Consider the following 12,627-nt stretch of genomic DNA (forward strand, 5'->3'; position numbering starts at 1 on the left):
GATCCGAGCAGAAAACAGCGACGTCATCCATGTACAGGGAGGCCTTAACCTGCAGGCCCCCGCTGCCAGGAATAGTCACCCCTCTCAGGCTCGCATCCTTCCTGATGGATTCGGCAAATGGCTCTATGCAACACACAAACAAGGCGGGTGAGAGGGGGCATCCCTGCCTGACTCCAGATCTTACAGGGAAGCTATCTGATTCCCACCCATTGATTGAGACTGCACTGACAATGTTGGTGTAGAGCAGTCTGATCCAATTTCCGATTCCCTCCCCAAAGCCCATTTTGGAGAGGACATCCCTCATATATGTATGCGATATCCTGTCAAAGGCTTTCTCCTGGTCCAGGCTGATGAGACAGGTGTCCACCCCCCTGTCCTGCACGTAGGCGATCGTATCCCTGAGGAGTGCGAGACTCTCAGAGATCTTCCTGCCCGGTACAGCACAGGTTTGGTCCGGGTGGATCACCGATCCCAGAGCAGACCTGACCCGGTTGGCGATGACCTTTGACAAGATTTTGTAGTCTGCATTTAACAGTGAGATCGGTCTCCAATTTCTAATTTCCTCCCTCTCTCCCTTCCGCTTGTAGACGAGGGTGATGATGCCTTTCCTCATGGATTCACTCATGGTACCTGCCCGAAGCATACTGACATACACCTCCAGCAGGTCCTGGCCGATCGAGTCCCAAAGAGCGGAATAAACCTCGACCGGTAAGCCGTCGCTTCCGGGAGTTTTATTCTTTTCGAAGGACTCGAGGGCCTTGGTCAGTTCATCCAGAGATAGCGGCTGGTCCAGCCTCTCTCGTGTTCCGTCATCTAGGACCTCCGTGATAGAGGACAGGAACGACTGGGAGGCCGCGCTGTCGGTCGGCTTCGAGTCATACAGGCTGGCGTAGAAGGATTTGCTGATCCTCATGACGTCAGCCTGAGATGACGTTACCGAGCCATCTTCTTTCTTCAGGCTGCTGAGCACGGAGCTCTCTTTGTGCACCTTCTGGAAGAAGAAACGTGAGCACGTCTCGTCCTGCTCCACCGAGCGGACCCTGGACCGGAAGATTATCCTGGAGGCCTCCGAGGCAAAGAGCGAGGCTTGCTGGCCCTTCACCTCCTTGAGGTCCTCCGTGACATCCACCCCCATCGTCTGCAGCAGGAGCAGGTTCTGCATACTTTCCTGGAGCTGGGACAGTTTTCCCCGCCTCTCTCTCGCCTCCTGGACACCTTTGAGGATAAAGAACCTCTTGATGTTCCCTTTTACCGTTTCCCACCAGTCCGCTGGAGACTCAAAGAGGGGCTTCACGGTTCTCCAACCTGCGTAATCCCTCTTGAGCTCTTCGATGTTTCCCGGGGTCAACAGCTTAGTGTTCAGTTTCCACGTTCCCTTGCCCGCCCGCTGTTCGTCCTGTAGGTGACAGTCGGCCAGCAGGAGGCAGTGGTCAGAGAAGAACACCGGCTTGACGTCGGTGGATCTGACCGAGAGCGTTCGGGACACAAACAGGTAATCTATCCTTGAGCGGATAGACCCGTCTGCCCGTGACCAGGTGTATCTACGCTGCGCTCCGTCTGCAGGGGCGCTGAAGACGTCGTGCAGCTTGGCGTCTTTGACCGTTTCCATCAGGGCCCTGGACGTAGCGTCCGGTTTACAAAATACCTTCTGTAATTGATCTGTGAGTCGACTTTCAAGGAAGCGTGAACCGACACTCCAAGGTCTTTATGTTCAGCAACACTCCCTACATTCAGAGTGTGGCAAATTCATTGAATTCACTGCCACAGAAGGCCTAGTCAGCTACAAATCACACCACAACAGGTTCATTTGGAAGCACTAGCTTTCAGAGCACTGCTCCTTCATCACGTGGTTGGGGAGAATAAGATTGTAAGACACAGAATTGAGAGCAAAAGTTTACAGTGTGATGTAACTGAAATTATATACCGAAAAAGACCTCGATTGTTTGTTAAGTCTCTCATGTTTTAGAATGACTATGTTGGTTTCTGTTCTTTCACACATAATCACAAAATGGAGACAATAGATTGGTGAGCCTAACGGCTGTGGTTGCTAAGTTGTGAGAGAGGATTCTGAGAGTTAGGATCTCGAGGCATTTGGGGAGGCGAGGACCCATTTGGAACAGTCAGTGTGGCTTTGTGCGTGGCAAATGGTGAAAGTTGCTCTCTGGTCTTCCAAAAAATTGTTGGTCTTCCAGAACAAGGAGTCGACCTTTCCCACGTGTTGGAGGCACATTCCAAGGTCCAGGACTACATGCTGAGAGAGGCAAGGACTGATTCGGGATAGTCAACATGGCTTTGTGTGTGGGAAATCATATCTCCCAAAGTTGATTGAGTTTTTTGAAGAAGTACCAAAGAGGATTGATGAGGGCAGAGCGGTCCTGTTGTGAAAAGCATTGAAGATAGCGGTTTATTGCAGGATGAAATAAGAGGGGCGGCATTACGTGTGAATTTGAGTGAAACTGAAGTGAACATAGATACAGGGATATATTAGAAGCCGCACGAAGCACAAATGAGCGACATCTATAGGATCATCTGACTTTTGCTTGTAATTCAGGGGAGAGCGCGAACGCAGTCCCCCACTACCACAAATTTTGCAGTCGAGTATCCCGCATTTGGGGACATCGCAGGCGTCAGCACACCCGAAGTGCAATGGGATAGCCTCGTCCTGGGAGAACCTTTTTTTTTTTTATTTCAAAAATATACTTTATTCATAAATGATTTGATGGTCTGTACATTGGATCATGCCATACATATGTCAATATTTACAAACACAGATTCGACTTTATTCTTGTCCTTTACAATCCTGTGCATTTTTTCAATCTTGTATATATACATATATTTGGCTGAGGCATCAGCAGAGCCCAAAAAAAAACGTCTGTATGGGCCCCCTGTTCTTCTTTCGGCAGGCCGATCTTACACGGTGGTCTTTCCCCACCGCGCCTTGGCGGCAGCTGCCCCAAGCTTCAGCGCGTCCCTCAACACGTAGTCTTGGACCTTGGAATGTGCCAGTCTGCAACACTCGGTCGGGGTCAACTCCTTCAGCTGGAAGATCAACAGGTTTCGGACCGCCCAGAGAGCGTCCTTCACCGAGTTGATGATCCTCCAGGCGCAGTTAATGTTCGTCTCGGTGTGAGTCCCGGGGAACAGGCCGTAGAGCACGGAGTCCCGCGTCACGGCGCTGCTCGGGACGAACCTCGACAAGCACCACTGCATTCCTCTCCAGACTTCCTCTGCATAGGCACATTCCAGAAGGAGGTGTGTGACAGTCTCGTCCCCCCCGCAGCCACTTCGAGGGCAGCTTGCGGTGCGGCAGAGAGTCCGGGCGTGTATAAAGGATCTCACAGGCAGAGCCCTTCTCACCACCAGCCAAGCCACGTCTTGGTGCTTGTTGGAAAGTTCTGGCGATGAGGCATTCTGCCAAATGGCTTTGACAGTCTGTTCAGGGAACCGCTCGACAGGATCCGCCCTCTCCTTTTCCCGAAGGGTCTCAAGGACGCTACGTGCTGACCACTTCCCGATGGACTTGTGGTCAAAGGTGTTTTTCCTCATAAATTTCTCCACGAAGGACAGGTGATACGGAACGGTCCAACTACTCGGAGCGTTCCGCGGCAGCGAGGCCAGGACCATCCTTCGCAACACCGGGGACAGGTAGAACCTCAGTACGTAGTGACACTTGGTGTTTGCGTACCGGGGATCCACGCACAGCTTGATGCAGCCACACACAAAGGTGGCCATCAGGGTGAGGGTGGCATTGGGCGTGTTTTTTCCCCCATTGCACCGGTCTTTGTACATTGAGTCTCTTCGGACCCGGTCCATCTTTGATCTCCAAATGAATTGGAAGATGGCCCGGGTGACTGCGGCGGCACAGGTCCTGGGGATAGGCCAGACCTGTGCCACATATAGCAATACTGAGAGGACCTCACACCTGATGACCAGGTTTTTTCCCGCGATGGAGAGCGACCGTTGCCCCCATCTGCCTAGTTTCTGTCTCATCTTCCTGATCCGCTCCTCCCAGGTCTTGGCGCACGCCCCAGCCCCCCCGAACCAAATACCCAGCACCTTCAGGTGGTCAGTCCTGACGGTGAAGGGGATAGAGGATTGGTCGGCCTAGTTCCCGAAGAGCATGGCCTCGCTCTTGCCTCGGTTTACCTTGGCCCCCGAGGCCCGTTCGAACTGGTCGCAGATGCACACGAGTCTGTGCACGGACAGCGGATCCGAGCAGAAAACAGCGACGTCATCCATGTACAGGGAGGCCTTAACCTGCAGGCCCCCGCTGCCAGGAATAGTCACCCCTCTCAGGCTCGCATCCTTCCTGATGGATTCGGCAAATGGCTCTATGCAACACACAAACAAGGCGGGTGAGAGGGGGCATCCCTGCCTGACTCCAGATCTTACAGGGAAGCTATCTGATTCCCACCCATTGATTGAGACTGCACTGACAATGTTGGTGTAGAGCAGTCTGATCCAATTTCCGATTCCCTCCCCAAAGCCCATTTTGGAGAGGACATCCCTCATATATGTATGCGATATCCTGTCAAAGGCTTTCTCCTGGTCCAGGCTGATGAGACAGGTGTCCACCCCCCTGTCCTGCACGTAGGCGATCGTATCCCTGAGGAGTGCGAGACTCTCAGAGATCTTCCTGCCCGGTACAGCACAGGTTTGGTCCGGGTGGATCACCGATCCCAGAGCAGACCTGACCCGGTTGGCGATGACCTTTGACAAGATTTTGTAGTCTGCATTTAACAGTGAGATCGGTCTCCAATTTCTAATTTCCTCCCTCTCTCCCTTCCGCTTGTAGACGAGGGTGATGATGCCTTTCCTCATGGATTCACTCATGGTACCTGCCCGAAGCATACTGACATACACCTCCAGCAGGTCCTGGCCGATCGAGTCCCAAAGAGCGGAATAAACCTCGACCGGTAAGCCGTCGCTTCCGGGAGTTTTATTCTTTTCGAAGGACTCGAGGGCCTTGGTCAGTTCATCCAGAGATAGCGGCTGGTCCAGCCTCTCTCGTGTTCCGTCATCTAGGACCTCCGTGATAGAGGACAGGAACGACTGGGAGGCCGCGCTGTCGGTCGGCTTCGAGTCATACAGGCTGGCGTAGAAGGATTTGCTGATCCTCATGACGTCAGCCTGAGATGACGTTACCGAGCCATCTTCTTTCTTCAGGCTGCTGAGCACGGAGCTCTCTTTGTGCACCTTCTGGAAGAAGAAACGTGAGCACGTCTCGTCCTGCTCCACCGAGCGGACCCTGGACCGGAAGATTATCCTGGAGGCCTCCGAGGCAAAGAGCGAGGCTTGCTGGCCCTTCACCTCCTTGAGGTCCTCCGTGACATCCACCCCCATCGTCTGCAGCAGGAGCAGGTTCTGCATACTTTCCTGGAGCTGGGACAGTTTTCCCCGCCTCTCTCTCGCCTCCTGGACACCTTTGAGGATAAAGAACCTCTTGATGTTCCCTTTTACCGTTTCCCACCAGTCCGCTGGAGACTCAAAGAGGGGCTTCACGGTTCTCCAACCTGCGTAATCCCTCTTGAGCTCTTCGATGTTTCCCGGGGTCAACAGCTTAGTGTTCAGTTTCCACGTTCCCTTGCCCGCCCGCTGTTCGTCCTGTAGGTGACAGTCGGCCAGCAGGAGGCAGTGGTCAGAGAAGAACACCGGCTTGACGTCGGTGGATCTGACCGAGAGCGTTCGGGACACAAACAGGTAATCTATCCTTGAGCGGATAGACCCGTCTGCCCGTGACCAGGTGTATCTACGCTGCGCTCCGTCTGCAGGGGCGCTGAAGACGTCGTGCAGCTTGGCGTCTTTGACCGTTTCCATCAGGGCCCTGGACGTAGCGTCCGGTTTACAAAATACCTTCTGTAATTGATCTGTGAGTCGACTTTCAAGGAAGCGTGAACCGACACTCCAAGGTCTTTATGTTCAGCAACACTCCCTACATTCAGAGTGTGGCAAATTCATTGAATTCACTGCCACAGAAGGCCTAGTCAGCTACAAATCACACCACAACAGGTTCATTTGGAAGCACTAGCTTTCAGAGCACTGCTCCTTCATCACGTGGTTGGGGAGAATAAGATTGTAAGACACAGAATTGAGAGCAAAAGTTTACAGTGTGATGTAACTGAAATTATATACCGAAAAAGACCTCGATTGTTTGTTAAGTCTCTCATGTTTTAGAATGACTATGTTGGTTTCTGTTCTTTCACACATAATCACAAAATGGAGACAATAGATTGGTGAGCCTAACGGCTGTGGTTGCTAAGTTGTGAGAGAGGATTCTGAGAGTTAGGATCTCGAGGCATTTGGGGAGGCGAGGACCCATTTGGAACAGTCAGTGTGGCTTTGTGCGTGGCAAATGGTGAAAGTTGCTCTCTGGTCTTCCAAAAAATTGTTGGTCTTCCAGAACAAGGAGTCGACCTTTCCCACGTGTTGGAGGCACATTCCAAGGTCCAGGACTACATGCTGAGAGAGGCAAGGACTGATTCGGGATAGTCAACATGGCTTTGTGTGTGGGAAATCATATCTCCCAAAGTTGATTGAGTTTTTTGAAGAAGTACCAAAGAGGATTGATGAGGGCAGAGCGGTCCTGTTGTGAAAAGCATTGAAGATAGCGGTTTATTGCAGGATGAAATAAGAGGGGCGGCATTACGTGTGAATTTGAGTGAAACTGAAGTGAACATAGATACAGGGATATATTAGAAGCCGCACGAAGCACAAATGAGCGACATCTATAGGATCATCTGACTTTTGCTTGTAATTCAGGGGAGAGCGCGAACGCAGTCCCCCACTACCACAAATTTTGCAGTCGAGTATCCCGCATTTGGGGACATCGCAGGCGTCAGCACACCCGAAGTGCAATGGGATAGCCTCGTCCTGGGAGAACCTTTTTTTTTTTTATTTCAAAAATATACTTTATTCATAAATGATTTGATGGTCTGTACATTGGATCATGCCATACATATGTCAATATTTACAAACACAGATTCGACTTTATTCTTGTCCTTTACAATCCTGTGCATTTTTTCAATCTTGTATATATACATATATTTGGCTGAGGCATCAGCAGAGCCCAAAAAAAAACGTCTGTATGGGCCCCCTGTTCTTCTTTCGGCAGGCCGATCTTACACGGTGGTCTTTCCCCACCGCGCCTTGGCGGCAGCTGCCCCAAGCTTCAGCGCGTCCCTCAACACGTAGTCTTGGACCTTGGAATGTGCCAGTCTGCAACACTCGGTCGGGGTCAACTCCTTCAGCTGGAAGATCAACAGGTTTCGGACCGCCCAGAGAGCGTCCTTCACCGAGTTGATGATCCTCCAGGCGCAGTTAATGTTCGTCTCGGTGTGAGTCCCGGGGAACAGGCCGTAGAGCACGGAGTCCCGCGTCACGGCGCTGCTCGGGACGAACCTCGACAAGCACCACTGCATTCCTCTCCAGACTTCCTCTGCATAGGCACATTCCAGAAGGAGGTGTGTGACAGTCTCGTCCCCCCCGCAGCCACTTCGAGGGCAGCGTGCGGTGCGGCAGAGAGTCCGGGCGTGCATAAAGGATCTCACAGGCAGAGCCCTTCTCACCACCAGCCAAGCCACGTCTTGGTGCTTGTTGGAAAGTTCTGGCGATGAGGCATTCTGCCAAATGGCTTTGACAGTCTGCTCAGGGAACCGCTCGACAGGATCCGCCCTCTCCTTTTCCCGAAGGGTCTCAAGGACGCTACGTGCTGACCACTTCCTGATGGACTTGTGGTCAAAGGTGTTTTTCCTCATAAATTTCTCCACGAAGGACAGGTGATACGGAACGGTCCAACTACTCGGAGCGTTCCGCGGCAGCGAGGCCAGGCCCATCCTTCGCAACACCGGGGACAGGTAGAACCTCAGTACGTAGTGACACTTGGTGTTTGCGTACCGGGGATCCACGCACAGCTTGATGCAGCCACACACAAAGGTGGCCATCAGGGTGAGGGTGGCATTGGGCGTGTTTTTTCCCCCATTGCACCGGTCTTTGTACATTGAGTCTCTTCGGACCCGGTCCATCTTTGATCTCCAAATGAATTGGAAGATGGCCCGGGTGACTGCGGCGGCACAGGTCCTGGGGATAGGCCAGACCTGTGCCACATATAGCAATACTGAGAGGACCTCACACCTGATGACCAGGTTTTTTCCCGCGATGGAGAGCGACCGTTGCCCCCATCTGCCTAGTTTCTGTCTCATCTTCCTGATCCGCTCCTCCCAGGTCTTGGCGCACGCCCCAGCCCCCCCGAACCAAATACCCAGCACCTTCAGGTGGTCAGTCCTGACGGTGAAGGGGATAGAGGATTGGTCGGCCCAGTTCCCGAAGAGCATGGCCTCGCTCTTGCCTCGGTTTACCTTGGCCCCCGAGGCCCGTTCGAACTGGTCGCAGATGCACACGAGTCTGTGCACGGACAGCGGATCCGAGCAGAAAACAGCGACGTCATCCATGTACAGGGAGGCCTTAACCTGCAGGCCCCCGCTGCCAGGAATAGTCACCCCTCTCAGGCTCGCATCCTTCCTGATGGATTCGGCAAATGGCTCTATGCAACACACAAACAAGGCGGGTGAGAGGGGGCATCCCTGCCTGACTCCAGATCTTACAGGGAAGCTATCTGATTCCCACCCATTGATTGAGACTGCACTGACAATGTTGGTGTAGAGCAGTCTGATCCAATTTCCGATTCCCTCCCCAAAGCCCATTTTGGAGAGGACATCCCTCATATATGTATGCGATATCCTGTCAAAGGCTTTCTCCTGGTCCAGGCTGATGAGACAGGTGTCCACCCCCCTGTCCTGCACGTAGGCGATCGTATCCCTGAGGAGTGCGAGACTCTCAGAGATCTTCCTGCCCGGTACAGCACAGGTTTGGTCCGGGTGGATCACCGATCCCAGAGCAGACCTGACCCGGTTGGCGATGACCTTTGACAAGATTTTGTAGTCTGCATTTAACAGTGAGATCGGTCTCCAATTTCTAATTTCCTCCCTCTCTCCCTTCCGCTTGTAGACGAGGGTGATGATGCCTTTCCTCATGGATTCACTCATGGTACCTGCCCGAAGCATACTGACATACACCTCCAGCAGGTCCTGGCCGATCGAGTCCCAAAGAGCGGAATAAACCTCGACCGGTAAGCCGTCGCTTCCGGGAGTTTTATTCTTTTCGAAGGACTCGAGGGCCTTGGTCAGTTCATCCAGAGATAGCGGCTGGTCCAGCCTCTCTCGTGTTCCGTCATCTAGGACCTCCGTGATAGAGGACAGGAACGACTGGGAGGCCGCGCTGTCGGTCGGCTTCGAGTCATACAGGCTGGCGTAGAAGGATTTGCTGATCCTCATGACGTCAGCCTGAGATGACGTTACCGAGCCATCTTCTTTCTTCAGGCTGCTGAGCACGGAGCTCTCTTTGTGCACCTTCTGGAAGAAGAAACGTGAGCACGTCTCGTCCTGCTCCACCGAGCGGACCCTGGACCGGAAGATTATCCTGGAGGCCTCCGAGGCAAAGAGCGAGGCTTGCTGGCCCTTCACCTCCTTGAGGTCCTCCGTGACATCCACCCCCATCGTCTGCAGCAGGAGCAGGTTCTGCATACTTTCCTGGAGCTGGGACAGTTTTCCCCGCCTCTCTCTCGCCTCCTGGACACCTTTGAGGATAAAGAACCTCTTGATGTTCCCTTTTACCGTTTCCCACCAGTCCGCTGGAGACTCAAAGAGGGGCTTCACGGTTCTCCAACCTGCGTAATCCCTCTTGAGCTCTTCGATGTTTCCCGGGGTCAACAGCTTAGTGTTCAGTTTCCACGTTCCCTTGCCCGCCCGCTGTTCGTCCTGTAGGTGACAGTCGGCCAGCAGGAGGCAGTGGTCAGAGAAGAACACCGGCTTGACGTCGGTGGATCTGACCGAGAGCGTTCGGGACACAAACAGGTAATCTATCCTTGAGCGGATAGACCCGTCTGCCCGTGACCAGGTGTATCTACGCTGCGCTCCGTCTGCAGGGGCGCTGAAGACGTCGTGCAGCTTGGCGTCTTTGACCGTTTCCATCAGGGCCCTGGACGTAGCGTCCGGTTTACAAAATACCTTCTGTAATTGATCTGTGAGTCGACTTTCAAGGAAGCGTGAACCGACACTCCAAGGTCTTTATGTTCAGCAACACTCCCTACATTCAGAGTGTGGCAAATTCATTGAATTCACTGCCACAGAAGGCCTAGTCAGCTACAAATCACACCACAACAGGTTCATTTGGAAGCACTAGCTTTCAGAGCACTGCTCCTTCATCACGTGGTTGGGGAGAATAAGATTGTAAGACACAGAATTGAGAGCAAAAGTTTACAGTGTGATGTAACTGAAATTATATACCGAAAAAGACCTCGATTGTTTGTTAAGTCTCTCATGTTTTAGAATGACTATGTTGGTTTCTGTTCTTTCACACATAATCACAAAATGGAGACAATAGATTGGTGAGCCTAACGGCTGTGGTTGCTAAGTTGTGAGAGAGGATTCTGAGAGTTAGGATCTCGAGGCATTTGGGGAGGCGAGGACCCATTTGGAACAGTCAGTGTGGCTTTGTGCGTGGCAAATGGTGAAAGTTGCTCTCTGGTCTTCCAAAAAATTGTTGGTCTTCCAGAACAAGGAGTCGACCTTTCCCACGTGTTGGAGGCACATTCCAAGGTCCAGGACTACATGCTGAGAGAGGCAAGGACTGATTCGGGATAGTCAACATGGCTTTGTGTGTGGGAAATCATATCTCCCAAAGTTGATTGAGTTTTTTGAAGAAGTACCAAAGAGGATTGATGAGGGCAGAGCGGTCCTGTTGTGAAAAGCATTGAAGATAGCGGTTTATTGCAGGATGAAATAAGAGGGGCGGCATTACGTGTGAATTTGAGTGAAACTGAAGTGAACATAGATACAGGGATATATTAGAAGCCGCACGAAGCACAAATGAGCGACATCTATAGGATCATCTGACTTTTGCTTGTAATTCAGGGGAGAGCGCGAACGCAGTCCCCCACTACCACAAATTTTGCAGTCGAGTATCCCGCATTTGGGGACATCGCAGGCGTCAGCACACCCGAAGTGCAATGGGATAGCCTCGTCCTGGGAGAACCTTTTTTTTTTTTATTTCAAAAATATACTTTATTCATAAATGATTTGATGGTCTGTACATTGGATCATGCCATACATATGTCAATATTTACAAACACAGATTCGACTTTATTCTTGTCCTTTACAATCCTGTGCATTTTTTCAATCTTGTATATATACATATATTTGGCTGAGGCATCAGCAGAGCCCAAAAAAAAACGTCTGTATGGGCCCCCTGTTCTTCTTTCGGCAGGCCGATCTTACACGGTGGTCTTTCCCCACCGCGCCTTGGCGGCAGCTGCCCCAAGCTTCAGCGCGTCCCTCAACACGTAGTCTTGGACCTTGGAATGTGCCAGTCTGCAACACTCGGTCGGGGTCAACTCCTTCAGCTGGAAGATCAACAGGTTTCGGACCGCCCAGAGAGCGTCCTTCACCGAGTTGATGATCCTCCAGGCGCAGTTAATGTTCGTCTCGGTGTGAGTCCCGGGGAACAGGCCGTAGAGCACGGAGTCCCGCGTCACGGCGCTGCTCGGGACGAACCTCGACAAGCACCACTGCATTCCTCTCCAGACTTCCTCTGCATAGGCACATTCCAGAAGGAGGTGTGTGACAGTCTCGTCCCCCCCGCAGCCACTTCGAGGGCAGCGTGCGGTGCGGCAGAGAGTCCGGGCGTGTATAAAGGATCTCACAGGCAGAGCCCTTCTCACCACCAGCCAAGCCACGTCTTGGTGCTTGTTGGAAAGTTCTGGCGATGAGGCATTCTGCCAAATGGCTTTGACAGTCTGCTCAGGGAACCGCTCGACAGGATCCGCCCTCTCCTTTTCCCGAAGGGTCTCAAGGACGCTACGTGCTGACCCCTTCCTGATGGACTTGTGGTCAAAGGTGTTTTTCCTCATAAATTTCTCCACGAAGGACAGGTGATACGGAACGGTCCAACTACTCGGAGCGTTCCGCGGCAGCGAGGCCAGGCCCATCCTTCGCAACACCGGGGACAGGTAGAACCTCAGTACGTAGTGACACTTGGTGTTTGCGTACCGGGGATCCACGCACAGCTTGATGCAGCCACACACAAAGGTGGCCATCAGGGTGAGGGTGGCATTGGGCGTGTTTTTTCCCCCATTGCACCGGTCTTTGTACATTGAGTCTCTTCGGACCCGGTCCATCTTTGATCTCCAAATGAATTGGAAGATGGCCCGGGTGACTGCGGCGGCACAGGTCCTGGGGATAGGCCAGACCTGTGCCACATATAGCAATACTGAGAGTACCTCACACCTGATGACCAGGTTTTTTCCCGCGATGGAGAGCGACCGTTGCCCCCATCTGCCTAGTTTCTGTCTCATCTTCCTGATCCGCTCCTCCCAGGTCTTGGCGCACGCCCCAGCCCCCCCGAACCAAATACCCAGCACCTTCAGGTGGTCAGTCCTGACGGTGAAGGGGATAGAGGATTGGTCGGCCCAGTTCCCGAAGAGCATGGCCTCGCTCTTGCCTCGGTTTACCTTGGCCCCCGAGGCCCGTTCGAACTGGTCGCAGATGCACACGAGTCTGTGCACGGACAGCGGAT

At 52.7% G+C, this 12,627-nt stretch overlaps 3 pseudogenes; all 3 read right to left on the reverse strand.

Annotated features, from left to right (window-relative positions):
* Positions 1-2,548: 2,548 nt before the first annotated feature.
* LOC140455822 (U1 spliceosomal RNA) lies at positions 2,549-2,698 on the reverse strand (annotated as a pseudogene).
* Positions 2,699-6,756: 4,058 nt separating this feature from the next.
* LOC140455823 (U1 spliceosomal RNA) lies at positions 6,757-6,906 on the reverse strand (annotated as a pseudogene).
* A 4,058-nt stretch (positions 6,907-10,964) lies between these two features.
* On the reverse strand, positions 10,965-11,114 carry LOC140455824 (U1 spliceosomal RNA; annotated as a pseudogene).
* Between the last annotated feature and the right edge of the window lie 1,513 nt (positions 11,115-12,627).

The sequence above is a fragment of the Chiloscyllium punctatum genome, chromosome 30 (assembly GCF_047496795.1).
Source record: "Chiloscyllium punctatum isolate Juve2018m chromosome 30, sChiPun1.3, whole genome shotgun sequence".
Classification (NCBI taxonomy): domain Eukaryota; kingdom Metazoa; phylum Chordata; class Chondrichthyes; order Orectolobiformes; family Hemiscylliidae; genus Chiloscyllium; species Chiloscyllium punctatum.